Here is a 16,162-nt window from a genome sequence, read left to right as displayed (position 1 = left end):
AATGACGACTCCTCTGCTCAGGAAAATTACATTTACAGGTGTGATCCCAAAATAGGTGTAAAGTGAAATGCATTTACTTGTGCGCATGTTTTTGTCAGACAAAATAGCTGATTCACAGGGGGTGTAATATAGTTGTAAACTCTTCAGAGGAGGATACACATGACTGTCCTCCATGAAAGGTGGCTATCGAGGAGGAGAGGATACACATGACTGTCCTCCATGAAAGGTGGCTATCGAGGAGGAGGAGAGGATACACATGACTGTCCTCCATGAAAGGTGTCTATCGGAGGAGAGGATACACATGACTGTCCTCCATGAAAGGTGGCTATCGAGGAGGAGAGGATACACATGACTGTCCTCCATGAAAGGTGGCTATCGAGGAGGAGAGGATACACATGACTGTCCTCCATGAAAGGTGGCTATCGAGGAGGAGAGGATACACATGACTGTCCTCCATGAAAGGTGGCTATCGAGGAGGAGAGGATACACATGACTGTCCTCCCATCGAGGAGGAGGATACACATGACTGTCCTCCATGACGGTGGCTATCGAGGAGGAGAGGATATTTTTCCTTTTGCCCACCAACACTATCCCTTTCCGGGCCATGGAGGATGGACTTGAGAAAGGGTGTGATGATTGTCAGACAAACCCTTGCTTTCCTTTTGGTCATAAATGGCAAATTAAACATCTTATCTACAATATTTCACTCATAATGAAGGCCCACTAAAATGTACCATTCACTATGTCAGTTGTGACCTTACTTCCTTTCATTAATCTTCACATTTTAGTATAAAATTAAATAGAAAACATGCTTCATTGTGTCATATTGGGGGATTCTAGTGGTAAATAGGAAATGAGAGAAACTAGTATGCCTGCTAAACAGTGAAACAATGAGCTATAGTGCATGGAGCTGGGTTACTCTACTGTAAGGGAATAGCTGCCCATGTGGCTTCGGGCCCATGATTAACTATACACAGTATTACAGTGATTCTCACCGTAGACCCAATGAAAGAAGGCATATCAGGTTCATATACTGTAAATATAAGGATGCTTTCTAAACTAATCGGAGATAAGATGAGGAGAGTGAGGAGGCAGAGGTAACCATCTACAAGCACAGAGCTGGGAGCTGCTTTTCACCGAGACTTTCTCTGGTGTGAGTGATAAAGACACTTGATAAGGCGATAGATAGCAGGGTGGTATAGAGGGAGAGAGTTTGGGAAAGGGACATTTTATGACCCCATTTTTTCAATGGGGGTTTGTAGTGGAGTAGTTTTTGGGAAGGGGGGGGTTAGTTGTCTGCTGAAACAGGTGGATGGAGGAAGTACTGTAGTTTGGGGGCTGAGAGGGGTGTAGTTTAGGAACCTCCTGTGCCTGCTGATGACGGGGCTGCTGTGGTGGAGCTGCTCTGGTTTGATTTGCCTTTATGTCTCTGTCCTCCTCGTCTCCTGCTCCCTCCTCCTGACTTTGTCTGTAGAGAACGGATCACAATCAGACAGACGAAGAACAGAAACAACTGGGTTAACAATGAGATTACCATTCAAAATCACTTCCAGCTAAGACTGATGTTATCAAACTGAACTACATGCTGTGGACACATCTCTAGAAGATTCATGTCAGGTTCACATCAGTTGAGGCATGCATTGTTTCAGGATATTTACAGAAGTTACTAGACAAGACTCATTTCCCACGCCTCAATGGTTACATAACTCATTTGACCTGCCTGGTTCCCATTGTTTATCTTGCTCTGTTTGTTTCTGTTTACCTTGCCCTCTTTGTTTCCCTCATTACTCTGAGGGTCATCCTCCCCCTCTGTCTGAGGAAGCAAGCAAAGCACCAACACAGAGAAAGAGGAGGAGGAATGGAGGGCAAATCCAGGATGTAGTAACGTTGTAATGCACAAAGAGGATGAAGAGCAAATGAACGTGGAAATTGAAAAGAATGCAGAGAATGAGGGTGAGAAGAGACAGGGTGGCAGGTGGAGTAATCATTAAATTATAATAGCAATGAAAAGGAAGGAAACAGTAGGGTGTGAAAACATGAAGAGGAGAAGAATAGTAGGAGAGGTGTTAGGTAGATCAGACAGACACAGCTACAGAAGAAAACATTCTAGAAGCAGTAAAGCAAGTTAAGAGGAAAGCTTACGCACCACACACACAAGTTAAACACTTACACCTATTCAACTGCCCTGAAACTATTACTTTCACGACTCGACCCGCCATCTAACCATCCCCTCCACTCCCTTCATTCGTTCCTTCACTTTCTCTCTCTCACCAGTTGTTGTGATTGGTGCGGACTGTCTGGTCTGGCTGTGCTCGCTTCGTCCTCATTGGCAGGCGTGGTTCCATCCTCTCTGCGGTACGGGGCTTTTTTCGTAGACTGCATTTTGATTTGCGGGGTTTGAAGTTTGACGGCAGATTATTGGTCGACTGCAGCAGCTGTAAACACCCACCCACCAATAAGATTAATGTGTGAGAGAAGTACTCTGCATGCAGGTACTCTGGTGTCTTTATGACCTTTCGTAAACCATTCAGAACCATTCATAAGCCTTTAAGTCCAGATCTTGGTGATGATACCCACAGCCTTGGTGTATCCCTCACCAGTCTACTCTCTGGTCTATGTGGAGGAACTCTGGGGTCTTCATGAGCATGATCCTTCATAAACCCTTTCCAACCATTCATAAACCTTTCATAAGCCTTTCTAACCCCTGACCTTGGTGATGGTGCCCACAGCCTTGGTGCGTCCCTCTCTGAACACCAGTCTCTGGTCTGTGTGGAGGTACTCGGGGGTCTTGATGAAGCGGAAGTGGACCGATGCCTTGTCCCCTGTTCGTAGACAGTCTCTGTTCATGGTCAGGATAGTGGCTGTCTGCCTGATGCTGCCACAGTGCACTGCGAAGGGGGAGAAAGAGGAATGATGAGAGAAGGAGAGATATATATAGTCAGACATGAGACAGCTGTGTGTGTGTGTGTGTTTCTTGCTGTGTGTGTGTGTTTCTCTCTGTGTGCGTGTGTGTGTGTCTCACCCATGGCCTGGTAGCGGGGTGATATCGTAGTTGGGTGGTGCAGAACCAGAATCTCAGCCATAAATTCCCATGATGCCTGTGGGTTTAACCTGGGGGACACCATCACCATGCCTTTCCTTATGGATGAACGCTTGATCTAAGGAGGGAGAGAGAGGGGAGGGGAGGGGAGAGAGAGGGGAGGGGAGGGGAGGGAGAGAGGGGAGGAGAGGGAGGGAGAGGGAGAGAGAGTGGGAGGGGAGAGATAAGGTAGAGATAGAACATGGAGAGAGGGAGCGGGAAGGGAGGGGAGAGAAACAGAGAGACTTGAGGTATTGACTCCTATTCACTGAAAAAAACATTCAGTTCAACTTAACATTTATCTATCTATGAAGAAAAGTGTTGTAATACCAAACATCTCCAGCAGGGGACACTAAAGAGAAAACATACCTTTTTGAGGGCAAAGGAGGCAGTCTGTCCACCTCTCACCTCCTTGACTGGCATCCTCTTCCTGTGGATAGATTTGACTGCAATGGGGAGGAAACTGCCCAGTGGGTCTGGGCCTAACAACATTGTGTCATTCAGACGTATCAATCCACGTAAAGTAGTCCCTGAAACGACAGTGCCTACACCCTGACGGAGAAGGTAAACATGGTTAGAGAGGTGTGTGTGTGGCATCAATATGCATGTGTAGCAGCTGCTTTGTGTGTGTGTGACTAACCGGTACTGAGTAGGTGTCATCTATCTGGAACTCTGCAGGTTCGTCTTCTCTGAAGGAGGTTTTAGAAGACAGCAGGTTGAGGAACATCTTCAGCAGGTCCATGTTCTCTCCTGTCACATTGGAGATCTGGAAGATTGGACACATCCTACACACACAAACACACTGAATTATGGTCCCCTATAATTGAAGCAAAATCCAGTTTATAAAGAGTGTGTGATTGTGGCTACAAAGTGTGTGCCTTAACGTTTACCTCTCAGAGCTGAAGTTGGAGGCTGTGACGATGACGTCATCTTTGTTTTGGACCAGAACAGGGATCTTTCTGCAGCCTGGGGACTTTAGTAACCTCTGGAGCAGCTTTAACGTCTCTGTTACAATAACACAACCAGTAAAGTCAGGTTTTGTGATGACTGTCAATATTGTAACCAAAAAAGGGGGAGGGGGGTCCTCATCACTAAATCTAAGAGAAAGAGGTATGGTGGGGTAGTGGGAATATGGTTTCACCTGTATAATTATTTCATATCAGTGCAGATGTGGGGAAGGAGTCCAGGAAAGGAAGCAGATTTAGACTTGAGATGCACCCAGAAAGAGAAAGAAAGGAACTGACCTTGTAGGATGTTGGCAGGACACATGTCTATCTTGGTGACCACTACGAACACAGGCACATTGAGGGCCAGGGCCAGACCTAGATGCTCCTTAGTCATCCCTACGATACCTGCATTACTGCCCACCTAGAGAGAGGATGGGAGAGATAGACAGGGAGAGGGAATAAAGAGAGCGAGGGGGGATAGAGAGAGCGAGGGGGATAGAGAGAGAGAGGGGGTAGAGAGAGCAAGGGGAGGGTAGAGAGCAATGGGGGTGGAAGGGTAGAGAGAGCGGGGGGTGGAAGGAGGGAGGGAGAGAGCAAGGAGGGGAGGGAAGGGGGTGGAAGGAGGGAGGGAGAGAGCGAGGGAAGGAGGGGAGGGAGGGAAGGAGGGAGAGCGAGGGAAGGAGGGGGAAGGAGGAGGGAGAGAGCGAGGGAAGGAGGGAGAGAGCGAGGGAAGGAGGGAGAGAGCGAGGGAAGGGGAAGGAGGGGGAGGAGAGAGCGAGGGAAGGAGGGAGGGAGCGAGGGAAGGAGGGAGGGAGCGAGGGAAGGAGGGAGGGAGCGAGGGAAGGAGGGAGAGAGCAAAAGAACATGGTGAAAGATTAATCAGTGGTGCTGTTGATGGATAGTAAAGTCAGAAAAAGCACCAACGCCCAAACATGACCCCCTCACTCACCATGAGCATGCAGAAGTCAGGCAGGTGTCCAGTCATTCCAAACACTGTGGTCTTGAGATACTTCTCATGTCCAGCTAGGTCTATGAAGGTGATGACCTTAGAGGACCTCTCACAGATCTTAGTCCAGTCTAGACTGCCACCATGGCTGTCTGGCTTATTCACCACCTAGGATACAGGGACAGATGTTACACACAACAACAACTTCATGTCTCCATCTGTAAAACCAATTCATCAACAAAATTATCAATGAAGCAGGCCTTACATTGTCATCTCTCAACTGTCATGTCAATGTTATCCCAGTGTAATCTCCGTCACCTATAAGCCCCTCCTATGTCATCTCCCTCACCTGTCCCTTCTGGTCGAAGCCCAGGATGTCGTTCCCCACACTGCTGGTCCTGCCGCTCTCCATCTCGTGTTTGTGTCTGAAGAGTTTCTGGCGGGCGAACCCCCTGCCGTTGTCCAGTTCCCCGTGGGTCAACACCCCCAGCAGGGTGCTCTTACCTGCATCCACGTTACCCACCACCGCTACCCTGAGAGAGGGGAAGAGAGGGGAGGAGAGATTTGACATTTGGGACACAAGATCAGATGAAGATGGAGAGGAGAGGGATGAAAACAGAGTATTGCTTGTGTGTTGCTTTGACAACACTGGATCTCCCCCCTTTATGTCAACGTCCCCTTAAGCTTTTTTTCATTTAAATTGCATTTGAGAGACATGCTTGTCTTCGTCAGCCCAGGTCTAATGTCAAAACACATCTAATTGTCAGCCTTTGACCCCTGATCAAGTCAGCCTTTGACCCCTGACACTTGACCTTCCCCCAACTCACCTGACCTCCAAGAAGTCTTGATCACCCACGCGTCGGCGGATGAGGTAGTCGCGTACCTGCCCCCCAGCTTCGATACGCTCCCTCAGCAGGATCAGCTCTGACTCGGTCTGCTCACACAGGGACTGAACTGTGGCTACAGACGCCTCCATGTCTCCCTCATCCAGACCATAGTCACCTCCGTCTGATAGAAAGGGATGACGGGTGAGGGGTTGGGGGGGGTTTATCGGTGTAAAATGTCACTCGCTACAGTAAGTGACTGATTCTGTGAGCTAGTGAATGTAGGAGCAAATCAGTGCATACTGTATAGCCTCATTGAGTGAGTGAGTGAGTGAGTGAGTGAGTGAGTGAGTGAGTGAGTCCGACTTACCTGAGCCCATCCCAACTACGTAGATGGTCTCCCCACAACCCTCGTCCATCCTCTCCCGGAGTTGTCGTAGTAACGAGTCATACTGCTCTCCATTAGGGCTGACCAGGGCCAACTGACAAGGGAGGGAAGGAGAGACAGAAAATGGTTGATGCAGGCCTGGGTATCCTATAACATGGCCATGGTGGAAAGCCTACACATATATCCATTGATAAAGGCCTAAATGTACTTTATCAAAAGCTATAGGGCTATTCATCTTGTATTGTCCTCCATCTGGTTAGAGTTGTGAATGCTACACCATTTCTGTGAAAAATTGATTATTCATCTCGTCTAAAAACATTTGACTATCTGGGTACTCAGATTTGGCTGTAGATTTACCTTACAAGCTTGCTTTCAGTCCAAATCAATCTCTATACAATGTTCTCAGCTTAGGGAACCCTGATAAAGACAATGTAGAGTTGTGAATGCCCCACTATTTATGTGAAAATAGATTCATCCAAACAGTGAGGGAGTTTGTTTTGCATCACTCGGGCCCGGTGGGTGGGGTTTGCACATTTAAGACCATTCCATTGGTCCTAAACTGAAATCTCTACCCACCCAGAGCACACAGCCACGGAAAAAGAAATGGCCCAATCAAAAGCAGGTGAACTTGCCTGACAGCTTTCTGTTACCGAGTGTTGCATCAGAATCATACTTATTTGGCTTTTTCGAGACATACATTGATGGCAGATTTTTAAATCATCACAGTGGTTTCATAATAATGACATAAAGTCATTATTACTCAATGTCATTTTTACTCAAAGCTGCAGGCTAAAGTTAAATCTAGACTTGGTTTCCTCTATCATAAATCGCTCCTCTTTCACCCCAGCTGCCAATCTAACCCTGATTCAGATGACCAGCCTTCCAATACTCGATTACAGAGACATAATTTATAGATCTTCAGGTAAGGGTGCTCTCGAGCAGCTAGATGTTCTTTACCATTCGTCCATCAGATTTGCCACCAATGTTCCTTATAGGACAAATCACTGCACTCTCTACTCCTCTGTAAACTGGTCATCTCTGTATACCCATCGCAAGATCCACTGGTTGATGCTTATTTATAAAACCCTCTTAGGCCTCACTCCCCCCTATCTGAGATATCTACTGCAGCCCTCATCCTCCACATACAACACCTGATCTGCCAGTCACATTCTGTTAAAGGTCTCCAAAGTACACACATCCCTGGGTCGCTCGTCTTTTCAGTTCGCTGCAGCTAGCGACTGGAACGAGCTGCAACACTCAATCTGGACAGTTTAATCTCAATCTCTTCATTCAAAGACTCAATCATGGACACTCTTACTGACAGTTGTGGCTGCTTTGTGCGTATTATTGTCTCTACCTTCTTGCCCTTTGTGCTGTTTTCTGCCCAATAATGTTTGGACCATATTTTGTGTTGCTACCATGCTGTTGTCATGTTGCTACCATGCTGTTGTCATGTTGTTACCATGCTGTTGTCATGTTGTGTTGCTAGCATGCGGCGTTGTCATGTGTTGCTGCCTTGCTATGTTGTTGTCTTAGGTCTCTCTTTATGTAGAGTTGTCTGTGTTTTGTCCTATATTTATATTTGATTTATTTTTTATCCCAACCCCCATCCCTGCACAGGGGTAGGCCATCATTGTAAATAAGAATTTCTTAACTGACTTGCCTAGTTAAATAAAGTTTTATAAAAAATAAACACACACACCTAACCTATTTGTTCTGTAGTATTGACACCAAAACATCCTAGAAGTATTGCATCTTTCTGTTTATTCTAGTTCATTTCTCTCTGTTGATACTGATCTTGATATGGATGAGTGCCAAAGATGGAGGGAAATGAGTTTCCTGTCAGGCAACAACACACTGATCATTGTTCAGCACTGTAAGTTGAGCCTGGCCCATTTGCCAGAAACACTTCCTTTTGACACACACCATTTCTCTATTGCCCTCTGTTTCATCGGTCCAAATGGTGGCACAGTATGTATAAGGACTCATCAACCAGAGAAAGAGTCATGCCCATGGCTGTGGTTTGTGAGTCACACTGCTGCTGGAGTGTCCTCTCTCTAGCCAGTAGTTACATCAGCCATAACACATTCAAGACCCATTCAAACCACACCTGATCTGATATGCTTGCTAAAGCCTCTTAAGGATCCGCACCTTTATTTCAATGTTCTTGTTACTTACAACCTTCATGCTAATTGCATTAGCCTACGTTAAGCTCAACCGAAGCTTAAGGTGACAGAGTCAGTAGGACATTTAAAACCACACACTTTTGCCACAAATATAGTTCTGAACTTTTAGATATGCAATTCTGCATAACATTTTAAGCAAGATGGGCACTCAGCTAGATTGATTAGTATATAGCACAATCGTTATTCTAACTAGCTAACTTAGCTTGCAATACAGCAGCCAGAAGAATGACAGCAAGTTTAGGCATAATAAATGCCAACATGAAGATGATAAACACAGCCCCGACTAGCGCGGCCAGGCTAACTACCTTGCTAGTGAAGTCAATACCGAGATCCCCGGTCTCGCCGTTGAAGAGGTCGCCGTCCTCGAGGCACTCTTCCCCGGCGTCATGATCTCCACAACCTCCTCCATCCGGAGCGAAAATGCTCGCGGGCATCAGAGCGTCTGCGAGGACTGGTATGGAATTTGGGGTTATATTCGGCTCGTGTGCAGCCAACGATGCCATTATGTCGGCTTTGCAGTAACGATTGCTATATTGTCTTCTTGCTGTCTCTTGTGTTGATTATTATGACAGCTAGCTAGCTTCAGACCACTAAACAGCTGATATATGTGCAGTTATTACACAGAACTGAGAAACAAAGCAATTGTATGATACAGGTAGATTACAAAAATGATCTCGTACGTTTTGGCTATCTGCTTTCTGTGTAGCTAGCATTAAAATATATGTTTACAATCCTCCAAGTGGCAACAGAAAATTGCGGTGACGTAAATTAAAAAACATAAGGGGGTTGGTTCATAGTGTTTTTTTGCTGACACACCTTCTTATCAAAAATCTAACCAATTGCGCGCCGAATACCCAAATAATATTCCAGAATAAACCAATCAGAGCAAGTGAGTGCTTCACATATAATTAGAAAAAACGTCCAGCGTGGTTAAAATATCGGCGTGGTTGATATCAGCAATGCGTCAACTCATCGTATCAGGATTGGTTCATGCTCATTCATTGAATAAAGATAAAGTCGCTTTAACGGAATGATGCAAAGAGGTGCAAAACATGCCTGACATGCCTAACGTTATTCCCAAACAAGCCATAGGTCAATTGTAACCAAGTAATAACCAGTCATCGAGGGGAAATCTGCAAACAGGGGAGACTTCCTTGTGAGATGCCAATGTGATATTTTGATGATAAGGGGAAACAGCAAGAGCTGTGACGTAGTTAGCTTCAACCGCATTTGAGGATTCTGATTGGACATGGTATAAACTCTTGGCAGCGGCCGTAGTAACGTTAGTCTAACGCACATATAGAGAATGAGTGAGCGTAATGTTTACTGTTCATTTTTGTTTATTTCACTTTTGTATATTTTCTACTTCACTTGCTTTGGCAATGTTAACATATGTTTCCCATGCCAATAAAGCCCATTGAATTGAAATGTGTGAGTTTCATACAGGAAGGTACAGGGGCTAAATATAGTCCAGGGAGGTTTCATACCCAAGATAATATTTTTTCCATGGAAATGAAATACAAGTAATGATCATTGCCGCTCAGTCTGACTGACTGATATGTAGGCTGGATGATGGCCTATGATGTGTATGTTGGCAACGATTTCCTTTTTAATTCGGCACATTTGTTTTTACTTTTTCACTCTACATTTTTAGGAAAGGGCTCGTTTCACGGTAAAGTCTGCACCTGTTGTATTCGGCGCAAGTGGCAAATAAAATGTGATGTGAACTTGGCATATATTGTAGACCGATATTATGGTTTCTATTGCAAGTGTACTACCCAGTGGCAACACACGAGGGCAGTATAGATGAGGGAGGAATGGTTTATGTGGGTAACGTTATTCAGATGCCATGTGCACAGTTTCCAGTAACTGGGTGTGCCCAAGCCTGAGAAATAGTGTGCTGGTGACCAACATAGATATTACGAATGATAGTGGGCAAATCCCCCAACCGACAAGGTGAAACATTTGTCGATGTGCCCATGAGCAAGGCACTTAACCGTAACTGCCCCATGGTCGCCACTGATAATGGCAGACCCTGGCCATGACCCCACTCTCCGAGGGTTTCTCAGGAAGAGAAGGATATGCAAAAAAACACATTTCCAATAACCACATGTGTAAAATACACACTTGTACATGACAAATATAAGCAGAAACCAAATTATTATAATAAAATGATGTTGCGTGAAGATCTGTTGGACTACTTTACCTGACTGGAACATTGTCCTCTATATCTAACCCAGTGGACAGTTTGCTGTAGAAGAAGTATCAGTTATGCAGCTGTTTCCTCTGTCCATCCAGCTCTGGTTTCTGTGATGTAATTGAGTCTTATGACTGTCTCAAGACCAGCCCAGGGGAACTGAGTCTGTGCTACACATTGAACTCTTACACCACATTTAGCAACACACAATGTCATCTGAATTTGGCCTGATACTGTGCTGGTATGTGGGTATGTGTGCATGAAACCACAGAACCATAGAATGATCATGGAAAACGTCTAATTCTCTGGAGGGTGTGTGTGTGCTACTGAATGGAGGATATGTTTTTGTAAACAGTAGCAATGCAGTCCAAAGTATATTAAATGTGGGCAATATCCTCACTTCAGTAGCAATGCAGTCCAAAGTATATTAAATGTGGGCTATCCTCACTTCAGTAGCAATGCAGTCCAAAGTATATTAAATGTGGGCTATCCTCACTTCAGTAGCAATGCAGTCCAGTCCTGACTTCAGTAGCAATGCAGTCCAAAGTATATTAAATGTGGGCTATCCTCACTTCAATAGCAATGCAGTCCAAAGTATATTAAATGTGGGCTATCCTGACTTCAGTAGCAATGCAGTCCAAAGTATATTACATGTGGGCTATCCTCACTTCTAGCAATGCAGTCCAAAGTATATTAAATGTGGGCTATCAGTAGCAATGCAGTCACTATCTGACTTCAAGTAGCAATGCAGTCCAAAGTATATTAAATGTGGGCTATCATGACTTCATCCTCACTTCAATAGCAATGCAGTCCAAAGTATATTACATGTGGGCTATCAGTAGCAATGACTTCAGTAGCAATGCAGTCCAAAGTATATTAAATGTGGGCTATCTGACTTCACAATTCCAGTAGCAATAGCAATGCAGTCCAAAGTATATTAAATGTGCTAGTCGCCTCCGCTATTATTAGCAATGCAGTCCCACTAATTGTGTTCTATTATCCTCACTTCAATAGCAATGCAGTGTATATTATGTGGGCTATCCTCACTTCATAGCAATGCAGTCCAAAGTATATTAGAGAACATGTGGGCTGGCTTCAATAGCAATGAGCAGTAACACTTCAAGAACAGTATCATGTAGGATTACAGATGATGAGATGCTGATCTATCGGCCTCCATCTCCAAATTCACAGAAAAGCCACATCCTGTGCCAAGTCAGTCCTTACTGTACCTCCCACATGGCTGGGAAAGAATTTGCAAAACAAAGGTGCAATAAAACGTGTCTTTGGTGTTACAGATAAGGATTAGATTTGACTGTATCTTAGGCTAGGTTGAGGAGTGATATTGCAATGAGGAGGAGTTGAAGACAAGGTTTCCAGTTCAGAGTATATTATTGATTAACTAACTGAAAAAGCATAGCACAAAGACACTGGAGCATATTGGGGATAGTATCGAGATATGGAATAGATTTTAAGGCCGGTAGGTATGTTTGTGTGATACAAGTTGTGGTTTTTAGTCAGGTCAACAACAATCAGCACAACAAAGGGAAATGCTAAATAATTGGGCCACCCCATAGAAGGGTTGGTTATTTCTAGCATCAAAATGGACGCGTGCCCAATCATAGCCGCGAGTTGTAATTTGGGTTGGGGGTGCTGCAATTTTTGGGCCAGTATATCGGTATACTGGGACGGCAGGGTAGCCTAGTGGTTGGACTAGTAACCAGAAGGTTGCAAGTTCAAATCCCGGCGCTGACAAGGTACAAATCTGCCATTCTGCCAGTTACCCCACTGTTCCTAGGCCGTCATTGAAAATAATATATTTTTCTTAACTGACTTGCCTAGTAAAATAAAGGTAAAATACAAAAAAATACTAATACAGAACTAGTAAGGGCCCAGCGCACTACTTTGTGAAAAAACTAAATGTATTTGAGAGTTCACCAGCATTTGTATCTTGAGTCTGATAATTATCTGCACAAAACAGTTGATCTGAAAATAGTTGCTTGATGTAGTGAGCACATACATTTTCATAATGGCCCCTGTGGGAATCAAACCCACAACCCTGGTATTGCAAGGGCCATGCTCTACCAACTGAGGCACATTATCACATCACATAATCACAAACCCCTTGATGTCTCGATGTACTCAATTACTGTATTGTGCATTTTTTTCTTCATGTTTATGGAAAGTCTACAGGTACAAATCGAGATGACCAGCCTAGGTACAATACAGTAATGTACATTTACATTAAGTGGTCTGTAAGGATGTTAAATTAATACTGCACCCTCAGCACCCCTACTTTCCATGGCTATGAGTGTACATATGGGGCAAAACAGACAAGGTTGGATTAGATTGTTGACAACATGTGAACTATATTTAATCTCCAATGTTTATTGAAAACAAATACATTTGTACAATCAACAATTGTTGTCTCTCAAATAGATTGTTACAGTTGTTAGCTAGCTAGCCATTTATTTGCCACATTAGCACAGACATGACATCAGTCAAAAAAACTCAAAACAACATAAAAGTAGCCTACGATTCCCCATACGGCAATTTCTTGTCATTATCACTAGTTATCTGGCCAATCAGAATCACAACAACTCATGGACTTCTGCCCCATTGAAGCTTGCACATCATTTTTGTGACATTGTCTGTTAAATGGTCTATGTTGCCACAAACACTCAACTAATACTGAGGTAAAACAAGCTGCTTATATACCAGAAAGGGAGAGGAATGGTGATTAGCAGTGAGTTCAGAGGTAAGTTCAGTTCGCTTGAACGTTTGCTCCATGTTGGAGCAGTTTGCACAATGCCTACAGTGAAAAGCCTACAAGAGGAATATCCTCTGTGTGGACACGTTTTCATATTGTATTGGACTAAGATGAAGAACTTGCAAAAGAAGAACTTTGGAGCGGCCAAATGCAGGCTACTGTGAAACTCACTATTCAGGGAGATTGCAATTTTGGAACTTACATTTATTTATTTTTTGTATTTGTAATTTGTTTGATCATTATTGTTAATGTATATCATGGGTATTATTGTTAGCCCATTTATTAATCAAAATAAGTTATTTAATTAAATATGCCAAATTTGGACATTTTCATTGGCTAAATTTAGTTGGATCTGTCTTTTTAATTGTGTGATCCGTATTTAGTTTAAGATAGATTATAAGTAGGCCTGATGTAAAATAAATAACAGTAGGCTATTGCTGTCATTTGTTGGGTATGGTAAGCACTAGCGTTTTTGGATAATTGCTGCAATATAGCCTGTTCAAAACATTTGCGGTGTCATGACTCTCCTGTGAGTATCTGAAGGATCAGGTTACAGTGGGTCTACAGCTCCCTCTCTCTCCCACAGAGGTGGAGGGGGCCGCTTTATGGCGGTTGTAAAATACTCTGCTTCTGACTCTGTAGTATCGAGATTGGAATGTCTGTGGAACACAGAGAGACACTTGGTCATCAAAAGGTTGAATAATTGAACAGTATTTCTGTATTCCAAGCAGATGGAGTGGTCCGTGGACACTTAAGGACAGTCATGTCTACTTTGTTTCATTTGGTGACCTCATGTAGGACAGGAGACACATATTACTGTTTCTTTGTTTGTATACACTTCTCAATTATGGGGGTCTGAATATTGTATAAAATAAATGATTGAGTATAGAAATACTTTTGGAAAGATAACAATGTGATGTTAGTCTTCTAAATGAGAATAGTTGTTCATAGTAACTTAGCATCAGTCAGTGGCCACGCCCCCATGAGCACAGACATTACATGGCGTCATGGAACGCCCCCTTTTCTACTACCCACTTCTGACAAAATGTACATTAGACCAGAAAACATGGAGCTGCCGCTACATGTTGAAATGGTTGGCAACTTTACCAAAGGACAAGGCCAGAGAACGTGGAGATCATCCCCATGGTGAAATGGTTATTAAGAAATCTACAAACTAAAGACCAATTATTCAGGCTGCAGCTGTTTAAATTCTTTAGTCTGGTAAACACAACCGGTCGAACAACCAAATGGTACTCTGACATATCCATTATAACAAACTACAACTACGAAAGACTTTGATCTCTGGTGGACCATCCAGAGACTTTCTGTCGATTGACTATCCAGCAGACAGACCGGCATCGCAGAGAGGGACAACAAAGGCATACACTCATAAATATGTGAATTGCAATTTATTTTCAAATGAGCGGTTGTTCATGTTCAAAGTATAAGCATTCCCATGAGTGTAGTGTAGTCGACGTAGGTCCACTCTGAGTTTCCCGCTCTTGAGCTGGCCCCACCCCTTTCCTTTGTCTACCAAGCCATCATATCGGCATAGCTCACTTGGGACGTTTCAGTGTATCATGTCAGTGTATATCAATCCATGTATAACTATTGTGTGTGTTTATGTATTTCTGTGATTGATTAGTTAGTTAGTAAATAAGTAATTAAACCAATTTGTATATCGCTGATTCATGATTTCAGATGCTAGGGTTTGTGCAGATATCCAGGGGTTTGCGGCATTCAGGAATGAGACTGATGAGGTAATAATACATTAATAGAAAACTGTAATTGATAAGATAATAAAATATCTGTAGAGTTATATTTGGGAAATTGCAACTCTATAAACAACATTTTCCTGTGGTGCCCCGACTTCCTAGTTAATTACTTGATTTGATAATATAACAGTCTTCACATTTAACGATACCAAAAGTTACGGTTAAAACCAGTTTGCAAGTATTCTGTTTCATTCTGTTGAGACATTTTCTTTGGCCCATTTAAGTTCTCACTGTGTTTGCGGCAACATAATAGCGTCCTCATATTTTCCCTATAAACAATGGCCTGACTGAGTTTTGACATTAATAAGTTTAGAAGCATTTCTGAAGGTTTGGTGTGGTGTGGCTATAATGAAGCTTTCACTACTACAGGCCTATGATATGAAGGCAGTGAGTACCTGGGCTCCAACTGTCCCTGACATTTGAACTTGAGGTCAGGAAGACGTTTAAGGCCTACCAGAGTTACTCCGATAATCTAACAATATAATGCTTATCTTTATACAAAATATTCTGATCGAAAATGAATGATGTAGCCTCCTTCTGTAGGTCTTTATCTGTATATTAGACGCAGTAGCTGTCTGACGTAAAGAAATGCATGTTGGTGTTGCAGCATGTCGCTGGCATCTCTTTCTCTCTCTCTATCTCTCGGGGCTTGTCCTAAGCTTCTCTTCCTTTATATATGTTGTTGTTGCAGCATGTCGCTGGCATCTCTTTCTCTCTCTCTATCTCTCGGGGCTTGTCCTAAGCTTCTCTTCCTTTATATATGTTGGTGTTGCAGCATGTCGCTGGCATCTCTTTCTCTCTCTCTATCTCTCGGGGCTTGTCCTAAGCTTCTCTTCCTTTATATATGTTGGTGTTGCAGCATGTCGCTGGCATCTCTTTCTCTCTCTCTATCTCTCGGGGCTTGTCCTAAGCTTCTCTTCCTTTATATATGTTGTTGTTGCAGCATGTCGCTGGCATCTCTTTCTCTCTCTCTATCTCTCGGGGCTTGTCCTAAGCTTCTCTTCCTTTATATATGTTGGTGTTGCAGCATGCTTCTCTTCCTTTATATATGTT

General features: G+C 43.6%; 1 pseudogene; it reads right to left on the bottom strand.

The window, feature by feature from the left end:
* Positions 1-551: 551 nt before the first annotated feature.
* LOC135554728 (GTP-binding protein 1-like) lies at positions 552-9,146 on the bottom strand (annotated as a pseudogene).
* Positions 9,147-16,162: the final 7,016 nt, after the last annotated feature.

This window comes from Oncorhynchus masou, chromosome 14 (assembly GCF_036934945.1).
Source record: "Oncorhynchus masou masou isolate Uvic2021 chromosome 14, UVic_Omas_1.1, whole genome shotgun sequence".
Classification (NCBI taxonomy): Eukaryota; Metazoa; Chordata; class Actinopteri; order Salmoniformes; family Salmonidae; genus Oncorhynchus; species Oncorhynchus masou.
The sequence above is the reverse complement of the archived record's forward strand: the minus strand, read 5'-3'. Positions and strand labels throughout refer to the sequence as shown.